Here is a 20069-nt window from a genome sequence, read left to right as displayed (position 1 = left end):
TTTGCTTAGGTACTTTCATGAATTAACATATGATATTTTTTTTCTTTTGAAGTATCCTTGTGCGTATAAGAAATTTATGACCACTAGGAAAATGGCCCGTGCGTTGCAACGTGATAGATATTCCTCGCACTCCTCCGACACTCATAATCCAATCAGTATGGTTTAAAAAATATGGTCAAATATCCCTAACATTAAGAAGAATTGTTCTTTCAAGCCAATCATCTTTGCAAAAGGTCTAATACATTGTTTTTTTTGGCAGGGGAAATGAATGCATTGTTCGACTTATGGGCCGTTCTTGTGAACAACTTTTCTTATCTCAATTGGCTAAAGCAACCCTGATTACTCAAGATAATTTTGGTTTTTTAGACAAGATTAGGGATTTTATTGATCATCACCGTATGCAGGCCCATATATGTGAAGGCACAGTGTGCATGTAATCCCTTGTATATTAAGCAAGGCCCATAATGCTCCTTTGATTATGTGTAATGTTCTCCTTCCTTATTCAAGTTGAGGATTAGAGGGTGTCCTTCCTTGTTTTCCTCCTTCCTTATATTCCTAGGTGTGGACTGCTCCTTTCATATATTCCTTCCCTTCCTTATTTCTTTGCACTCGCATGAAATCCTCTTATTTTTCTTCCTTAGTTTCTCTACCACAACGACTTCAGTTTCTTTTGTCCTTCCTTATTTTCCCTGCCACAATGGACTCAATTCCTTTCCTTCCTTATTACTTCTTTGCATATCGGCTGAAATCTTTTTATTTCCTTGGTACTTCACAAGAATCCTGTTAATTGTGTCGCACGAATCCTTCGATTTTGTTTCTCTGCTTATTGATTCTTGAGGCGCTTATTGATTTTAAATTGCTTACATATAAAGTTGATTAGGCGGATGGTAAAGAAAGGATATGAGATAATTTTATAAATTGATGGTTAGATCAGTTGGTTGTGCACATTATTATTGTGCGGCAGGTCACGGTTTTGATCCCATACTTTGGCCATTATTTTTTTTTTGCTACGCACGCCGGAGACGATGGACAGGCGAGGTGGGCCGTATGGAGCGCAGTCGAGGCCCAACTGGATGAAAAGTTTTCTGTCATATTAAAAAAAATAGTAGATTGATAGCAGGTTGATTTTTAAAAAAGTGAGGGGTCATTCTATAAAATATGTGTGACGGACAAAGAATACCTATTCCCTTTAATAGTAGGTATAGATAAGCATGACAAATATATGATGTATTCTTGTCCTTTTCCAACAGAAGAGCTCTACCCCAGCACCGCTTCCGCATCTCTGGTCGTTCCCTTGCACTCCTCCATGGCGGCTGGGAAGACGGGCCACCACCGAAGCCGCTCCCAGTAATCGCCAAACTGTACCTGCTAGATTAACGAGGTCACAGCCAAGGCCGACCATCGCCGCGCCAACTCATGGGTTCGATGTGGGTTTATCTGCATATTATTTAATTAAGAAAATGGTTTGAGGTGAAGAGCCAAAGGCCTGAAGCCAAATGTTCCTAACAGAACGACGATCTGCAGGAAACAAGGCCAACGCTATGTGTGCCTGCAAGATTGAAGATCCCAGATATTTTACTTTTCTCCATGATCCTACACCATTGTTGCTTCATGTAGATCCCTTTATCATTCATTTTTAATTTTTTATTGTTCAAATCTCTATATGGTTGTCATAGATGCTATTACAGGGATGTAGCACTATATTTTCATGTGTTGTGGTAAACAGAACACCCTTTGTATTGATACATATATGTTTTTTTTAATTACAGTATCTCTTTTCGGACTGGTCGGGCTTCTAGACTTCTAGATTGGAAGAAGTTTGTTTGAAATCTGCCTTTGGGTATCAGAAAATTCAGAATAAGTTCCTACGTACACCAGCCGTAACTAGATAACTCATGTATTACGCAATGCTCTGCACCATTATCCGTGGAGTATTTGCAGCTGTATTATTTGTCGTTCGATGCTCAATCAGGTGAGTCTATTTTTCCATTTTTGATTCATAGTTGCTGGCACAAATTCGCCAGTGCATTACAACAATTTCCACATGTCAATTGGGGAAACATATGCCCATCATCAGTGCACTTTTTGCCAAAAAAAAAATTTGCTAATTTGTTTTTGCTATTTTTTTTTCTGTTCTATGTATACATGCAGTTCCAGCATTTAGCTGCAACAACTATTTTTTCTTTTCTTTTGCTGTTAGGGCTTGCGGCCATACATGTTAAACAATAAGACGATTTAATTTGTGGTCTAACAATACGTTTGATAATAGTTGCAACTAAAAATAGATCTAATTTTTGCTAATAGTGGCCAAATAAAAGAGGATCCAGACTATGACAAGTTTACATTGTATAGAATTAGTGCTAACAATAAATTTCTCTCTTTTCTTCTTATTTTATATTGATAATAGCTCCTGAATTGATTTTTAATTACCACTCCCCCTTTGTAGAATGATCAGATTTTTATGCATGAACAATAACCCTGTTTTGTTTTAAGAATGGGGCTCTAAAATGGAAGGAGGAGGAGCTTAAGTTCAACAGCCAAATATGGTAGGCATGTTGTGTATAGAGTTTGCAAGATATGCTGTTCATTTCTTACACTTAAAAAGCTTAGTCAGAACAACTATTTCATATTCCAATACATAATGAAAGCACTTTTCTTATCTTTCTTCCATGATGTTCATTGCGTGATTCGATAATCATGATGACAGGCAACTTGACTATTTTGTATCTGTATTTCAATCTGCACCTAATCATTTTCTTTCTAAAGAACACCGCTGAAGTTTCATTACACAGGAAGTGAGTCACTATGGCTATCATGGAAATTCGAGTATTTAGCATTTTCAGTATGTTATTTCCCCCTTTTTGTGAGTTAACTGACATAAGGTTGCTTCAAATGGAATATGTACTGATAGTTGCATCACATCATGCATTTCCTTCATTTTAAACCTGCCAAGTTACTTGTGTGTCCGTCATGATATTGGTGCGATTTATTTTCCTAAGGGTATATTCATCTCATCAGAAATTTATTTTGTGTGGCTTTTGTCTTCCTAAATTTCGCGTGTTTTTTTCCTGGTTAGCTAACCAATTATTATTCTAGCGCATGATCTACTAAGAGCTTTTTACCTTATTGTACAGTTTATCATTCTAGAATACTAGACTTTTCTCCACAATTAGGATGTCGATATGAAAAGTTTAATTCATGTTTAATCCTTCTAGAGCTAAGCTTAGCTTAGAGAAACTGTGGCGTGATGCATGCCATTTGTGTCATACAAAAATATTAAATTCCATTTCTTCATTTTTGTACATCAATATGTTGCACTACATGAGGTGAGACAAACTCAGAATGGGAGCAAAATAGTCCTGACTATTGGTGAACTCTTCTAGCTCGCCGTGTTCCCACTGGTGGCGTTGTAGTCAGGCCCAACAATTCAACTTGTGAGGATAACATGTAGCCCGAACCCAAGAGGGAATGGATTTAATTTTTCCAGGACAACTATTTCTTTTATATTTATTAAAAATTTGCAGCCATGTTCACTTGGGCAATACCTATACCTATTATAAGTCCTTCAAGTTCAGACAAGAAAAAATTAGATATCCTGAAATCTTTACTATACAATCATTTTGGTCTTCTTGAACTTCAAATGACATCATCAAAAGATAATTTATGGTTTGTATTAAACTTGACCTTTAGACATGCGGGGTCATCAGGCACTATAGATATTCTTTTTCCCCAAATTTCTAGAATATGAACTAAGAATTCAATACTCATTTGATTTTAATAGGATGCTTCGATCGAGACGTGCGTTGCACGTGCAAGCTTACTAGTTCTAACAGGGTTAGCGAAGGATCGATTTGGAGAAATGCCACGTACGAGGTGGATCGAGTATCATGTTAACCAGAATTGCTTGGGCTCCATTTTTAGACACCAGAGTTGTGAACGACCGACCCAAGAAGATTTTCTTGAGTGAATTTTCAGAATCTATCTATCTATCACTCTGTTTCTAAATATAAGTCTTTTTAGAGATTTTAATATAAACTACATACAGAGTAAAATGAGTGAATCTACGCTCTAAACTATGTCTATATACATTCGTATATAGTCCATATTAAAATCTCGAGAAAAATTTATACTACCTCCGTTTCAATTTACAAGTCCTACGCGTATAACTAGGTTGCCAATTTTATCACCCTAATATAAACTATATAACATAAAAATTATATCGTTTGAAAATAGAACATCTGAAGTTTATATTGGTATATATTTTTGTAATATATGACTTATTTTAGGTTGGTCAAATTGACGACCTAGGAATACGCATACGCCCTATAAACTGAGAGAGAGGTAGTATGTAGAAACGGAGGGAGTATTATATAATTAAGACAAAAGTGAAATAAGCCATCACGTTCATCCACGTAGTTTGAATTATCTCGACTATAAATGTTAGATATTAACGGTTGAGATTTAAAAAATATAGCATTACATAAAAATAGCATGATGTACAAACTGTTTGGCCTGTCACGTAAACAGAACAGTTTTTTTTTAAGCTATAAACAAAACAGTTCAACGTGTGCTATATGCTTTTCTACTAAAAAAATTAGTTGGAGAAGGCTAATGCGCGCGCGTTGGAGCGATCGAATTCCGACCGGGGCGCTATTCCTAATTGATGGATGGAAAGATTGGTGGGCCCACCAAAAAATCAGGGGCTGTAGATTATGAAGTGCATGCACGATGGGATATTTTTTTTAACATCAATACAGACACAAGTGCTCTTATACACGTGTATACACTCACTTCTATGAACGTACACACGCACACCTTACCTCTATGAGCATCTTCGAAAGACTGAGCCGGTATATTATCTTGAGATTTATGAAGTTACCGTAGACGTCTCGTCGTTGACAGGAACGTCTCCTTTCACTGAATGTGCATCGCCGGAAATCCTGAAATAAATTCGAGTATCAGGATTTAAACCCTGATGGGCTGGGATACCATAGTCCCTGATGGGCTGGGATACTTGTATCGTTGAACGAGTATAGAAGGCCACCATTCGAATAGATGGAAACAACTGCGACTGAATTGGAAGGCAATAATGCAACAACAAAAAAGAATTGGAAAGAGATATACATCGCTTATGGAAACAGATTGGAGTTGCACGAAGCGGATCGCGCGCTGACGCGTGCGGTCATGAAAGAGTCCTTTTGCAATCGAGGTTGCTTACGGTTGTGTTGCAAAAAAAAGGCACAAAAGGAGTCCGGCAGTCATAATAATAAGAAATAGTAAAACAGAATGACTAATTCGCATCTAAATCATAGTATTTAAGGATGTTACATCTAAATTGTCGTGATGATTCACTGCCGACCTGGAGAAATAAGATGAAAAGGAAGCTAGAAGTGACGGACCAATGCCCCGTTTGTGGCATTGAACCTGAAGTTAATTTTCATCCATTTGTTCGATGTCGTATGGCACGGCTGCTCTAGAATTATATGTCTGAATTTTGGAAGCTTCCACAGCTTGATGCAATTACAAATACGGGAAGGGATTGGCTGCTAATCCTTGTGGGTGGTCTAGATAAGGACACTATTGATATGATTCTGATGCTTCTTTGGCGGATATGGTTCGTTTGTAATGAGATTGTCCATGATAAAATCCCTCCACCACTGGATGTGTCTTGCCGATTCTTAATCAGCTATCTGAGCTCTTTGGTTCAAGTCAAATACTTTCCGAATGAGAACTATGTGAAGGCTAGATAGAAATTCAAAACTGCAACCAACTTCAGTATCTCTTGAGGCACCCAGTAGGCGATGGAATCCCCCTGATCCAGATTGGTTTAAGCTAAACACAGATGGCTCTTTTACTACTGATGGGGTTGCTAGTACAGGCATGATTTTACGAGACCAACAAGGGAAAATCATCTTCACCTCTTGCCGATATCTGGACGGATGCTCAACTGCACTAGAAGCAGAACTGATGGCAGCCAGGAAAGGTTTGGCGTTGTCCCTGAATTGGTGCGATGGCCCCATTCATCTAGAAATGGATTGTTTGAAGATGGTGAATATGTTAAAGAAGAGGAAACAAGATCTTTCTGGACACATGACTTTAGTGAAAGAGATCAAAGCTCTCTTGAGCACACGTGAGACTTGCATTACTCATGTAAAGCGAGACCAGAATTATATTAGTCACTTCTTAGCTAGTTATGCTAGGCGTAGCAATCGTACTGCAGTTTGGCTTTGTTCTGGCCCGGAGAATGTCGAGAACTTGTGTCTCGCTGATTGTACCCGTGGGGTTGAGTAATACAAGTTTCATTCGCAAAAAAAAAAGTTGTCTACCACAGGATCTAATCGCTGAAAAATTCGTGCAAACGTCTTGATCTATTGTCGCTGGCTGCTATCCTGGGTCGGGCTTGTCGTTTTTGTCGATCGCCTGTTGTCTTCGTTCGTGTCATGCGTGAGGGCCTTAGCCCATGTCTGCTGCAGGCGATGTGACTCTATATGGGCCTTTTTTTCTTGTTGATTGCATGAACGTCGTACTATTTGGTTAGAACAATCGAGGCTTTTTTTACTCCTCAAAAAAAATAAGGGATTTGTTAACGGCATCTAGCTTGACCCTGGCACGCAAGATCTCTCTTTTCTCTCACTGCGATGTGAGCACGAAGGGGAGCTCACTCAGGCAAGATCTCTCTCTTCTCTCACTGCGATGTGAGCACGAAGGGGAGTTCACTCAGATCCAGCTTCCACGTGACCAAGAGATGACAGACCACGAGGTTTTGAGTCCTTTTGTGTGTGTGTGTGTGTGTGTTTTCTAAGGTCGTGTTCAGTTTTCTATTTTTAATACTTGAATATTTCTTGACATGATCTGTGCAGTTGCGTCGACACCCCCCCCCCCCCCAAAAAAAATTCAGTTGCATGTCATTTATTGACTAAGAAATTTGCCCCGACCCCCCCCCCCCCGCCCCCAACCCAGTTGTATGTTCATCTTCGACACATAATTTTTCCTCACCCCCGACCTAGTTGCATCCACTCTCAATATGTCTCATGTTATGCTCGTCCCTCGCGAAGCAGTGAGGTCCGATACAACTATTTCTAGTGGGTCATTTTCTTTTTATTCTCTGTTTTTGTTTGTTTTGGTTCGACTATGTAGCTAGAGGAGCGAGCGTAACTACCATTTTTATTTTTGTATTTTTTTCTTTTTGCATTAGTTTTGGGGTTTGGGGTGTTTGGTGAACATTGTTCAATTTTGTCAACTGTTTTTTAAATATGTGAATAATTTTTAAAACTCATTTCAATGAGAAGATTTTTAGTGATGTTTTATGTAAGTTTCAATCAGTCGCTGTAAATTTTGTGAAATTCTTTGATGGGGTTGTTTTGTACTATCTCTCTGTGCGTTTGTTGTCCACTTTGTGGCCCATTATGTTGTGTGTCTTTTTGTTGGGCCTTTTTTGTGGCACATTTTATTTTTATTAAGTTGTGTCATAATTAAAGAGACGAGGGGCAGTATAGGTCGAAGAGACGATCTGGCCGTTGGATCATCATTTCCATTCTTTACTCTTTCCCTCTTTATATCCCGTTTTCCCCATTGTCTTTCATGCAGAGGCGACCCAAGCAATGATTTGCTTCCAAACATCATAAGCACAGACGTGTATCCTCTGACTTTGCAATCCCTGCCATACCCTGCGTTTGAGTCACTGACAGGTGGGCCCCATGCTCTGTGGGACCCATGTGTGAGTGACTTAAAGGTAGGCTGGGGCACGGCAGGGGATCCTCATCCCATAACCACATGCAAAGACCGCCTTTTTTTGCATGTCTAACCTTGACATGCAAGAAGACCGCCTCTTTTATTTTTGTTGTCCTAATTGCAAGTTGACCATCGACATGCAACTGAGCCTGACTTATTTTTTGATTTCTGCAGCAAGTGTGCTCTCGACATGTAACTTGGCTGGCCTTTCAAATTTTTTGTCCAAGTTACAGGTTGGCCACCGACCTACAAACTAGAGCAAACATCTTTTATTTTTCTTGTCGATAGACCACTAACATGCAACTGGGCTCGAAATATTTCTAAATTTAGTTGCAAGTACAACCCTGTCATGCATGGACCCGTTTTTGTTGTTGTCACTGTTGCAAGTCAACCATCAACTTGCAACTAGGGTTCAAACCATTTTTTGTCTTAGTTACAAGTTGACAACTGACATGCAACTGGGATCTCGACCCCTTTTTTGTTCCAGATGCAAATCCAATATCAACACGCAAGTAGGGACTACAACCAATTTCTTTGCCCCAGTTGCAAGTCCAACATTGATACGCATCTGTGCCCGGCCCATGTTTTTATCCCAACTGCAAGTCCACCCTAGACACGCAATTGGGCCTTACCCATTACTTCTTGTTTGATTTGCAAGTCCACTCGTGACATGTAACTCCGGGGCCGACCCCTTTTTGTCCTAGTTCTTAGTTCATCCCTCACATGCAATTATGCTTGCCTATCTCTTTTTTGCTCCGAGTTGCATGTCTACCCTTGATACCCAACTGGGCCCGACCTATTATTTGTACCAGTTGCAAGTCCATCATTGACACGCAACTAGTGGGGCAATCTTTTTTGTCGGAGTCATAACTCCACACCCAACATACAACCGGGTGGCTCATTTTTTTCCTTGTCCCAATTGTAAGTCCGTCCTCGACACGTCACTAGGGGTAGCCCCTATTTTGTCCTAGTTGCGAGTCCACCCTAACATGTAACTAGGCCCGCCTCTATTTGTGGCCCGAGTTGCAAGTCCACCCTCGATACACAACTGAGTCTGACTCTCGACCCTTGGTCCGAGTTGCAATTCCACCCACGACCTACAACTTTGCCTCGACCCGATCTAGTTGCATGTCCACCAGCGGCACGCAACCTGCCACCCTCAACCCTTGTCCCAGTTGCAAGTCTAACATCAAAATGCAACTTGCCAACCTCACCCCTTTTTGGACCCTAATGTCGACAAGTAACTTGTCCCCAACCCCCGACCCAGTTGCAAGTCCATCCTCGACATGCAACTTGCCCCCAAACCACGACCTAGTTGGAAGTCCACTCTCGACATGCAATTTGCCACCCCTCGACCCTTGTCCCAGTTGCAAATCCGCCATTGACATGCAACTAGACACCCTCGACCCCCTTTTTTGTCCATGATATAGTTGCAACCCACCGACGACACGTAACTCATCCCTGACCCCAACCTAGTTGAAAGTCCACCCACGATGTGCAACTTGTCCATGAACCGGCCTAATCCAATTGCAAGTCCACCCTCAACCAGCAACTTGCTCTTGAACCCCAACAAAGTTGCAAGTCCACCCTCGACACACAACTTGCCGCTGACCATTATCATAGTTGCAAGTCCTCCCTCGACATTTAACTTGCCTTTGAACCTTCTCCCAGTTGCAAGTCCATTCTCGACATGCAACTTCTACACGAACTTTTGTCCTAGTTGCAATTTCACCCCGGATATGCAATTTTGCTTGGGGTTCATAGTTAAAAGCCAGACTTCAACTCACAACCGGGCTTGTAGTTGTCCCTGTTGCAAGCCTACCCTTATCTCACAACTAGGCCCATAGTTTTGTTTCACCCCATTTGTAAGTCGACCCTTGACTCGCAACATGACTCGTAGTTTCGTAGTTGTCCTGGTTGTAAGTCCACCTCCGACTAACAGCCGGATCATAGCTTTGTTATTGTCCAATTTGCAAGTCCACCCTCGACTCGTAACTAGGCCCAAAGTTTTTTGTGGTCCTAGTTGCAAGCTCACCCTCGACTCACAACTGGGCCTGTGTTTTTTCATCCCAATTTCAACTCCACCCATGACTCGCAGCTGAGTTAGTATTTTGTTGTTGTCGCAGTTGCAAGTCCACCCTTGACTCGCAACTAGGGCTCGTAGTTTTGTGTAGTATTCTCAGTCGCAAGTCCATCCTTGACTCGCATGGCTCGTAGTTTGTTTCATCCGAGTTGCAAGTCCACCCTTGTCTCGCAACTCGGATCGTAGTTTAGTAGTTGTCCTAGTACAAGTCCACCCTCGACTCGCAACTGAGCCCATAGTTTGTCGAGGGTCCTTAGTTGCTTGTCGACCATGGACTCGCAACTAGGTGTGTGTGTGTGTGTCGACAGCCTGCACTTGCAAGCCGATCATTGACACGCAACTAAGGGTGTTTGTATTTGTCGAGGGTCCCCAATTGCATGTCAACCTTCTACTCACAACTAGGGGAGTGTGTGTTTGTAGAGGGTACCCAGTTGCATGTCGATAATCAACTCACAACTAGGGGAGGGTGTGTGTGTTTGTCAGGCCCCTAGTTGCAAGTCAACCATCGACTCTTAACTAGGGTGTGTTTGTGTTTTATCGAGGGTTCCCAATTGCATGTTGACCATTGACTCGCAACTAGGGGGTGTTTATGTTTGTCGAGGGTCCTCGGTTGCAAGCCAACCATAGACTCGTAACTAAGGGGTGTTTTCTGTATGTTTGTCGTGGTCCCCAGTTGCATGTCAACCATCGACTCACAACTAGGGTGTGTGTGTGTTTGTCGAGGGTCCCCAGTTGCATGTCGACTATTGACTCACAACTAGTGTGTGTATGTATGTTTTGTCGTGGACCCCAGCTGCATGCCAACGATCAACTCGCAACTAGGGGGTGTGGGTCTGTTCTATCGTGTCCCTAGTTGCAAGCCGACCATCGACTCGCAACTAAGAGTGTTTGTGTTTTTCGACAGTCCCTAGTTGCATGTCAACCATCGACTCGCAACTAGGGTGTGTGTGTGTGTGTTTGTTGAGGGTTCCCAATTGCATGTCGGCCGTCAACTCACAACTAGGGTGTGTGTGTGTGTGTGTTTTGTCGTTCCCCCAGTTACATGCCGACCATCGACTCACAACTAGGGGTGTATCTGTTTTTCGTGGCATATACGTGCAAGCCATCCATCGACTTGCAACTAGGGGGAGTGTGTGTGAGGGTCCATAGTTGCATGTCAATCATCAACACACAACTAAGGGTGTGCGTGTTTGTTGTGGTCAATGTCTCTTAAAGCTATGTCGGTATTTCCCCAAAGTGGAAGGGATGATGCAGCACAGGGGCGGTAGGTATTTCCCTCAGATATGAAACCAAGGTAATCGAACTAGTAGGAAAACCAAGAAAGACAACGTAAACAACACCTGCACACAAATAACAACTTCTCGTAACCCGACGTGTTAAAGGGGTTGTCAATCCCTTCCGGGGTACGGTGCCTCAAGATAGGGAAATGAACATGAGGTAAATTTGTAGTAGATTGATAGATCAACCGCCAAACAAATAAATAAGGATAAATTACAGCAAAGTATTTTAGGGTTTTTGGATTAATAGATCTGAAAATAAAAGCAAATAAAAGTAGACCGCAAAGGCAAATAATATGAGAAAGAGACCCGGGTGAAGGAAATATGCCCTAGAGGCAATAATAAAGTTGTTATTTATATTTCCTTATATCATGATAAATGTTTATTATTCATGCTAGAATTGTATTAACCGGAAACTTAGTACATGTGTGAATACATAGACAAACAGAGTGTCACTAGAATGCCTCTACTTGACTAGCTCGTTAATCAAAGATGGTTAAGTTTTCTAGACATGGACAAAGAGTTGTCATTTGATGAACGGGATCACATCATTAGATAATGATGTGATTGACTTGACCCATCCGTTAGCTTAGCACGATGATCGTTTAGTTTCTTGCTATTGCTTTCTTCATAACTTATACATGTTCCTATGATATGAGATTATGCAACTCCCAAATATCGGAGGAACACTTAGTGTGCTATCAAATGTCACAACACAACTGGGTGATTATAAAGATTCTCTAAAAGTGTCTCCAATAGTGTTTGTTGAGTTGGCATAGATCGAGATTAGGATTTGTCACTCCGATTGTCGAAGAGGTATCTCTGGGCCCTCTCGGTAATGCACATCACTATAAGCCTTGCAAGAAATGTGACGATTGAGTTAGTTACGGGATGATGCATTACGGAACGAGTAAAGAGACTTGCTGGTAATGAGATTGAACTAGGTATTGAGATACCGACGATCGAATCTCGGGCAAGTAACATACCGATGACAAAGGGAACAACGTATGTTGTTATGCGGTATGACCGATAAAAGATCTTCGTAGAATATGTAGGAACCAATATGAGCATCCAGGTTCTGCTATTGGTTATTGACCGGAGATGAGTCTCGGTCATGTCTACATAGTTCTCGAACCCGTAGGGTCCGCACGCTTAACGTTTGATAACGATCGGTGTTATGAGTTTATGTGTTTTGATGTATCCAAGGTTGTTCGGAGTCCTGGATGTGATCACAGACATGGCGAGGAGTCTTGAAATGGTCGAGACATAAAGATCGATATATTGGAAGGCTATGTTTCGACATCAGAATTGTTCTGGGTGAGTTCGGGCATTTACCGAAGTACCGGGGGGGGGGTTACCGGAACCCCCCGGGGAGTGTATGAGCCTTATTGGGCCTTAGTGGGAGAGAGGAGGAGGCGGCCAAGGTGGCCCCCCCCAAGCCCAATCCGAATTGGGGTGGGGGCCGACCCTCCTTTCCTTCTCCCTCTCTCCTCCTTCCTTCCTCTCCTACTCCAACTAGGGAAGGGGGAATCCTACTCCCACCGGGAGTAGCACTTCCCCCTTGAGCGCGCCATGAGAGGGTCGGCCCTCCCCCTCCTCCACTCCTTTATATACGAGGGAGGGGGCACCCAATAGACACACAAGTTGATTGTTTAGCCGTGTGTGGTGCCCCCCTCCACATATTACCACCTCGGTCATATCGTTGCAGTGCTTAGGCGAAGCCCTGTGCCGGTAGCTTCATCATCACCTTCACCACGCTGTCGTGCTGACGAAACTCTCACTCGACCTCAGCTGGATCAAGAGTTCATGGGACGTCACCGAGCTGAATGTGTGTAGATCACGGAGGTGCCGTACCTTCCGTGCTAGGATCGGTCGGATCATGAAGACGTACGACTACATCAACTGCGTTGTCATAACGCTTACGCTTTCGGTCTACGAGGGTACGTGGACAACACTCTCCCCTCTTATTGCTATGCATCACCTAGATAGATCTTGCGTGTGCATAGGATTTTTTTTTTGAAATTACTGTGTTATCCAACACCGGGGGCCATAGGTTTCACTAGTGGATTCTCTCGAGAAAAATAGCAAAGTGGTGGGTGAACAAATTACTGTTGGGCAATTGATAGAACTTCAAATACTCATGACGATATCCAGGCATTGATCATTTTATAGGCATCATGTAAAAGATTAGTAGACCGACTCCTGCCTGCATCTACTACTATTACTCCACACATCGACCACTATCCTACATACATCTAGTGTATTAAGTTCATGGAAAAACGGAGTAATGCAATAAGAACGATGACATGATGTAGACAAAATCTATCTATGTAGAGATAGACCCCATCGTTTTATCCTTAGTAGCAACGATACATACGTGTTGTTTCCCTTTCCGTCACTGGGATCAAGCACCGTAAGATCGAACCCACTACAAAGCACCTCTTCCCATTGCAAGATAAATAGATCAAGTTGGCTAAACAAAACCCAAATATCGGAGAAGAAATACGAGGCTATAAGCAATCATGCATATAAGAGATCAAAGAAACTCAAATAACTTTCATGGATAACAAAAGATATGACTGATCATAAACTCAAAGTTCATCAGATCCCAACAAACACACCGCGAAAGAGTTACATCATATGGATCTCCAAGATACCATTATATTGAGAATCAAGAGGGAGAGATGAAGCCATCTAGCTACTAACTACGGACCTGAAGGTTTACAAAGAACTACTCACGCATCATCAGAGAGGCACCAATGGAGGTGGTGAACCCCATCCGAGATAGTGTCTAGATTGGATCTGGTGGTTCTGGACTCTGCAGTGGCTAGATGAATATTTCGTCGACTCCCCTAGGGTTTCTGGAATATTGGGGTATTTATAGAGCAAAGAGGTGGTCCAAGGGGCACCCGAGGTGGCACAACCCACCAGGGCGCGCCTGGGCCTCCTAGCGTGCCCTGGTGGGTTGTGCCCCCCTCGGGGCACCCCCCAGGCCCAGCCAGGGCCCGTTGTGTTCCTTCTGGCCCATAAAAATTCCCCATAAATTTTTGAGGTATATGTGCTCCGTCTGATATTGATTTTCTGCGATGTAAAAAAACATGGAAAAACAACAACTGACACTTGGCACTATGTCAATAGGTTAGTACCAAAAAATGATATAAAATGATTATAAAACATCCAAGATTGATAATATAACAACATGGAACAATAAAAAATTATAGATACGTCAGAGACGTGTCAGCATCCTCAAGCTTAACTCCTACTCGTCCTCGAGTAGGTAAGTGATAAAAACAGAATTTTTGATGTGGAATGTTGCCTAACATGTCATATCATATTTCTTTTCTTTATAGCATGGACATTTGGACTTTTAGTTGTTCAAAGCAATAGTCTAGTTTTGACATGATAATTTAAATACTCAAGCATATCAACAAGCAACCATGTCTTTCAAAATATCAACGCTAAAATAAGTTATCCCTAGCCATTCATGCTCAACCATTGATCCATTCATGAAACACATTCGAATACTAGCTATACCCAATACTTAAGTACGATCATATTGCCTCCTAGTTGGTGCTTTTATAAGAGAAGATGGAGACTCAAAATAAAAATTGCATAAAGTAAAAGAAAGGCCCTTCGCAGAGGGAAGTAGGGATTTGTGTAGGTGCCAGAGCTCAAAACGAAAAACTTAGAGATAAAAACATTTTGGGAGGTGTATCCATCCCACCAACAAAAACGACTTAGAGTTACCAATACTTTCCATGCATAGATATATCATAGGCGGTTCCCAAAGAGAAAATAAAGTTTATTCCTTTTTCCACCGTACTTTCACTTTCCATGGCTAACCGTATCAACGGGTGCCCTCCATACCAACACTTTCCAATGAATTTACTATTTGACAACATAAAGTAAATTCATTTTTTGCATTTCGGGACTGGGCATCCCTAATACCTTTGCCTTATTCTCGTGTAATGACAAGTGAATAAACACTCATCGTGAGAATAACACATCTAGCATGGAAAATATTAGCCACCCCTCACCGCTCCACGAGCGAAACAAACACACAAAAGAGAAGTTTATTTTGAAAATTAGAGATGGCACATATAAATTTGCTTAGAACGGCAAAAGAATACCGCATATAGGTAGATATAGTGGACTCATGTGGCAAAACTGGTTTAAAGGTTTTTGGATGCACAAGTAGAGATCATACTTAGTGCAAAAATGAAGGCTAGCAAAAGATTGAGAAGCGACCAACCAAGAAATGGATAATCTCATAAGCAAGCATTAAGCATAAATAACACCGAATAATGCACCACAAGTAGGATATAATTTCATTGCATGACTATTGACTTTCGTGTTTGCATAGGGAATTACAAACCTTAACACCAATATTCTTACTAAAGCATAATTACTCATCAAGATGACTCACATATCACATCATCATATCTCAAAACTATTACTAAGAATCAAGTTTATTTTGTCCAATGATTGCTACCTCTTGAGCACTACATTGGTTTTTCCTTGAAGAGGAAAGGGTGATGCAGCAAAGTAGCGTAAGTATTTCCCTTAGTTTTTGAGAACCAAGGTATCAATCCAGTAGGAGGCCACGCACGAGTCCCTCGCACCTACAAAAACAAATAAATCCTCGCAACCAACGCGATAAGGGGTTGTCAATCCCTACACGGTCACTTACGAGAGTGAGATCTGATAGATATGATAAGATAATATTTTTGGTATTTTTTATGATAAAGATGCAAAGTAAAATAAAAGGCAATAAAAATAACTAAGTGTTAGAAGATTAATATGATGGAAAATAGACCCAGGGGCCATAGGTTTCACTAGTGGCTTCTCTCAAGAGCATAAGTATTTACGGTGGGTGAACAAATTACTATTGAGCAATTGACAGAATTGAGCATAGTTATGAGAATATCTAGGTATGATCATGTATATAGGCATCACGTCTGAGACAAGTAGACCGACTCCTGCCTGCATCTACTACTATTACTCCACACATCGACCGCTATCCAGCATGCATCTAGAGTATTAAGTTCATAAGAACAGAGTAACACTTTAAGCAAGATGACATGATGTAGAGGGATAAACTCATGCAATATGATATAAACCCCATCTTGTTATCCTCGATTGCAACAATACAATACATGCCTTGCTGCCCCTGCTGTCACTGGGAAAGGACACCGCAAGATTGAACCCAAAGCTAAGCACTTCTCCCATTGCAAGAAAGATCAATCTAGTAGGCCAAACCAAACTGATAATTCGAAGAGACTTGCAAAGATAACCAATCATACATAAAAGAATTCAGAGAAGATTCAAATATTGTTCATAGATAAACTTGATCATAAACCCACAATTCATCGGTCTCAACAAACACACCGCAAAACAAGATTACATCGAATAGATCTCCAGGAGAGAGGGGGAGAACATTGTATTGAGATCCAAAAAGAGAGAAGAAGCCATCTAGCTAATAACTATGGACCCGTAGGTCTGAAGTAAACTACTCACACTTCATCGGAGGGGCTATGGTGTTGATGTAGAAGCCCTCCGTGATCGATGCCCCCTCCGGCGGAGCTTCGGAAAAGGCCCCAAGATGGGATCTCGTGGATACAGAAAGTTACGGTGTTGGAATTAGGGTTTTGGCTCTGTATCTGTTCGTTTGGGGTACGTGGATATATATAGGAGGAGGAAGTACGTCGGTGGAGCAACAGGGGGCCCACGAGGGTGGAGGGCGCGCCTGGTGGGGGTGGGCGCGCCCCCTACCTCGTGGCCTCCTTTTTCTTTTCTTGATGTAGGGTCCAAGTCTCCCAGATCATAATCTTCCTAAAAATCACGTTCCCAAAGGTTTCATTCCGTTTGGACTCCGTTTCATATTCTTTTTCTGCGAAACCCTAAAATAGGCAAAAAAACATCAATTTTGGGCTGATCCTCCGGTTAATAGGTTAGTCCCAAAAATAATATAAAAGTGTATAATAAAGCCCAATAATGTCCAAAACAGAATATAATATAGCATGGAACAATAAAAAATTATAGATACGTTGGAGACGTATCAAGCATCCCCAAGCTTAATTCCTGCTCGTCCTCGAGTAGGTAAATGATAAAAACAGAATTTTTGATGTGGAATGCTACTTGGCATATTTTCAATGTAATTCTTCTTAATTGTGGTATGAATATTTAGATCCGAAAGATTCAAGACAAAAGTTCAATATTGACATAGAAATAATAATACTTCAAGCATACTAACTAAGCAATTATGTCTCTTCAAAATAACATGGCAAAGAAAGTTATCCCTACAAAATCATATAGTCTGGCTATGCTCTATCTTCGCCACACAAAGTATTTAAATCATGCACAACCCCGATGACAAGCCAAGCAATTGTTTCATACTATTCTCAAACTTTTTCAATCTTCACGCAATACATGAGCGTGAGCCATGGACATAGCACTTTAGGTGGAATAGAATGGTGGTTGTGGAGGAGACAAAAAGGGGGAATATAGTCTCACATCAACTAGGTGTATCAACGGGCTATGGAGATGCCATCAATAGATATCAATGTGAGTGAGTAGGGATTGACATGCAATGGATGCACTAGAGCTACAAGTATGTGAAAGCTCAACAAAAGGAACTAAGTGGGTGTGCATCCAACTCGCTTGCTCACGAAGACCTAGGGCATTTTGAGGAAGCCCATCATTGGAATATACAAGCCAAGTTCTATAATGAAAGATTCCCACTAGTATATGAAAGTGATAACATAGGAGACTCTCTATTATGAAGATCATGGTGCTACTTTGAAGCACAAGTGTGGTAAAAGGATAGTAGCATTGTCCCTTCTCTCTTTTTCTCTCATATATATATATATTCTATTTGGGCCTTTTTTATGGCCTCTTTTTTTATTATTATTATTTTATTTTTTGTCCGGAGTCTCATCCCGACTTGTGGGGGAATCATAGTCTCCATCATCCTTTCCTCACTTGGGACAATGCTATAAAAATGATGATCATCACACTTATTTACTTACAACTCAGCAATTACAACTCAATACTTAGAACAAAATATGACTCTATGTGAATGCCTCCGGTGGTGTACCGGGATATGCAATGAATCAAGAGTGACATGTATGAAAGAATTATGAACGGTGGCTTTGCCGCAAATACAATGTCAACTACATGATCATGCAAAGCAATATGACAATGATGGAGCGTGTCATAGTAAACGGAACGGTGGAAAGTTGCATGGCAAAATATCTCGGAATGGCTATGGAAATGCCATGATAGGTAGGTATGGTGGCTGTTTTGAGGAAGGTATATGGTGGGTGTATGATACCGGCGAAAGGTGCGCGGTATTAGAGAGGCTAGCAATGGTGGAAGGGAGAAAAGTGTGTATGATCCATGGACTCAACCTTAGTCATAAAGAACTCATATACTTATTGCAAAAATCTACAAGTTATCAAAGCAAAGTATTACGCGCATGCTCCTAGGGGGATAGATTGGTAGGAAAAGGCCATCGCTCGTCCCCGACCGCCACTCATAAGGAAGACAATCAATAAATAAATTATGTTCTGACTTCATCACATAACGGTTCACCATACGTGCATGCTACGGGAATCACAAACTTTAACACAAGTATTTCTAAAATTCACAACTACTCGACTAGCATGACTCTAATATTACCATCTCCATATCTCAAAACAATTATCAAGTATCAAACTTCTCATAGTATTCAACACACTCATAAGAAATTTTTTATTAATCTTGAATGCATAAAATAATTAAAGCAACTTACCATGCTGTTTTGTAGGACTCTCAAAATAATCTAAGTGAAGCATGATAGAACAATAGTTTCTATAAAACAAATCCACCGACGTGCTCTAAAAGATATAAGTGAAGCACTAGAGCAAAAACTATATAACTCAAAAGATATAAGTGAAGCACATAGAGTATTCTAACAATTTTTGAATCATGTGTGTCTCTCTCAAAAGGTGTGTACAGCAAGGATGATTGTGGAAAACTAAAAAATAAAGACTCAAATAATACAAGATGCTCCAAGCAAAACACATATCATGTGGTAAATAAAAATATAGCTCCAAGTAAAGTTACCGATGGAAGTAGACGAAAGAGGGGATGCCTTCCGGGGCATCCCCAAGCTTTGGATTTTAGGTGTCCTTAGATTATATTGAGGTGCCATGGGCATAAACAATCTTAGACTCTTTCCACTCCTTGTTCCATAATCCATCAAATCTTTTACCCAAAACTTGAAAACTTCACAACACAAAACTTAAAGTAGAAAATCTCCTGAGCTCCGTTAGCGAAAGAAAAGAAAACACCACTTCAAGGTACTGTAATGAACTCATTATTTATTTATATTGGTGTTAAACCTACTGTATTCCAACTTATCTATGGTTTATAAACTATTTTACTAGCCATAGATTCATTAAAATAAGCAAACAACACACGAAAAACAGAATCTGTCAAAAACAGAACAGTCTGTAGTAATATGTAGCTAACGCAAAATCTAGAACCCCAAAAATTCTAAAATAAATTTCTGGACGTGAGGAATTTATCTATTAATCATCTGCAAAAATAATTAACTAAATATCACTTTCCAAATAAAAATGGCAGCAATTCTCATGAGCGCTAAAGTTTCTGTTTTTTACAGCAAGATTAAAAAGACTTTCCCCAAGTCTTCCCAATGGTTCTACTTGGCACAAACATTAATTAAACACAAAAAACACAACCAAAATAGAGTCTAGATAAATTATTTATTACTAAACAGGAGCAAAAATCAAGTAATACAAATAAAATTGGGTTGCCTCCCAACAAGCGCTATCGTTTAACGCCCCTAGCTAGGCATAAAAGCAAGGATAGATCTAGGTATTGCCATCTTTGGTAGGCAATCCATAAGTGGCTCTCATAATAGATTCATAAGGTAATTTAATTTTCTTTCTAGGTAAGTGTTCCATGCCTTTCCT

This window comes from Triticum urartu, chromosome 6A (assembly GCF_056163025.1).
Source record: "Triticum urartu cultivar PI428250 chromosome 6A, HENAU_Tu73, whole genome shotgun sequence".
Classification (NCBI taxonomy): domain Eukaryota; kingdom Viridiplantae; phylum Streptophyta; class Magnoliopsida; order Poales; family Poaceae; genus Triticum; species Triticum urartu.
This window is presented reverse-complemented; position numbering follows the sequence as displayed.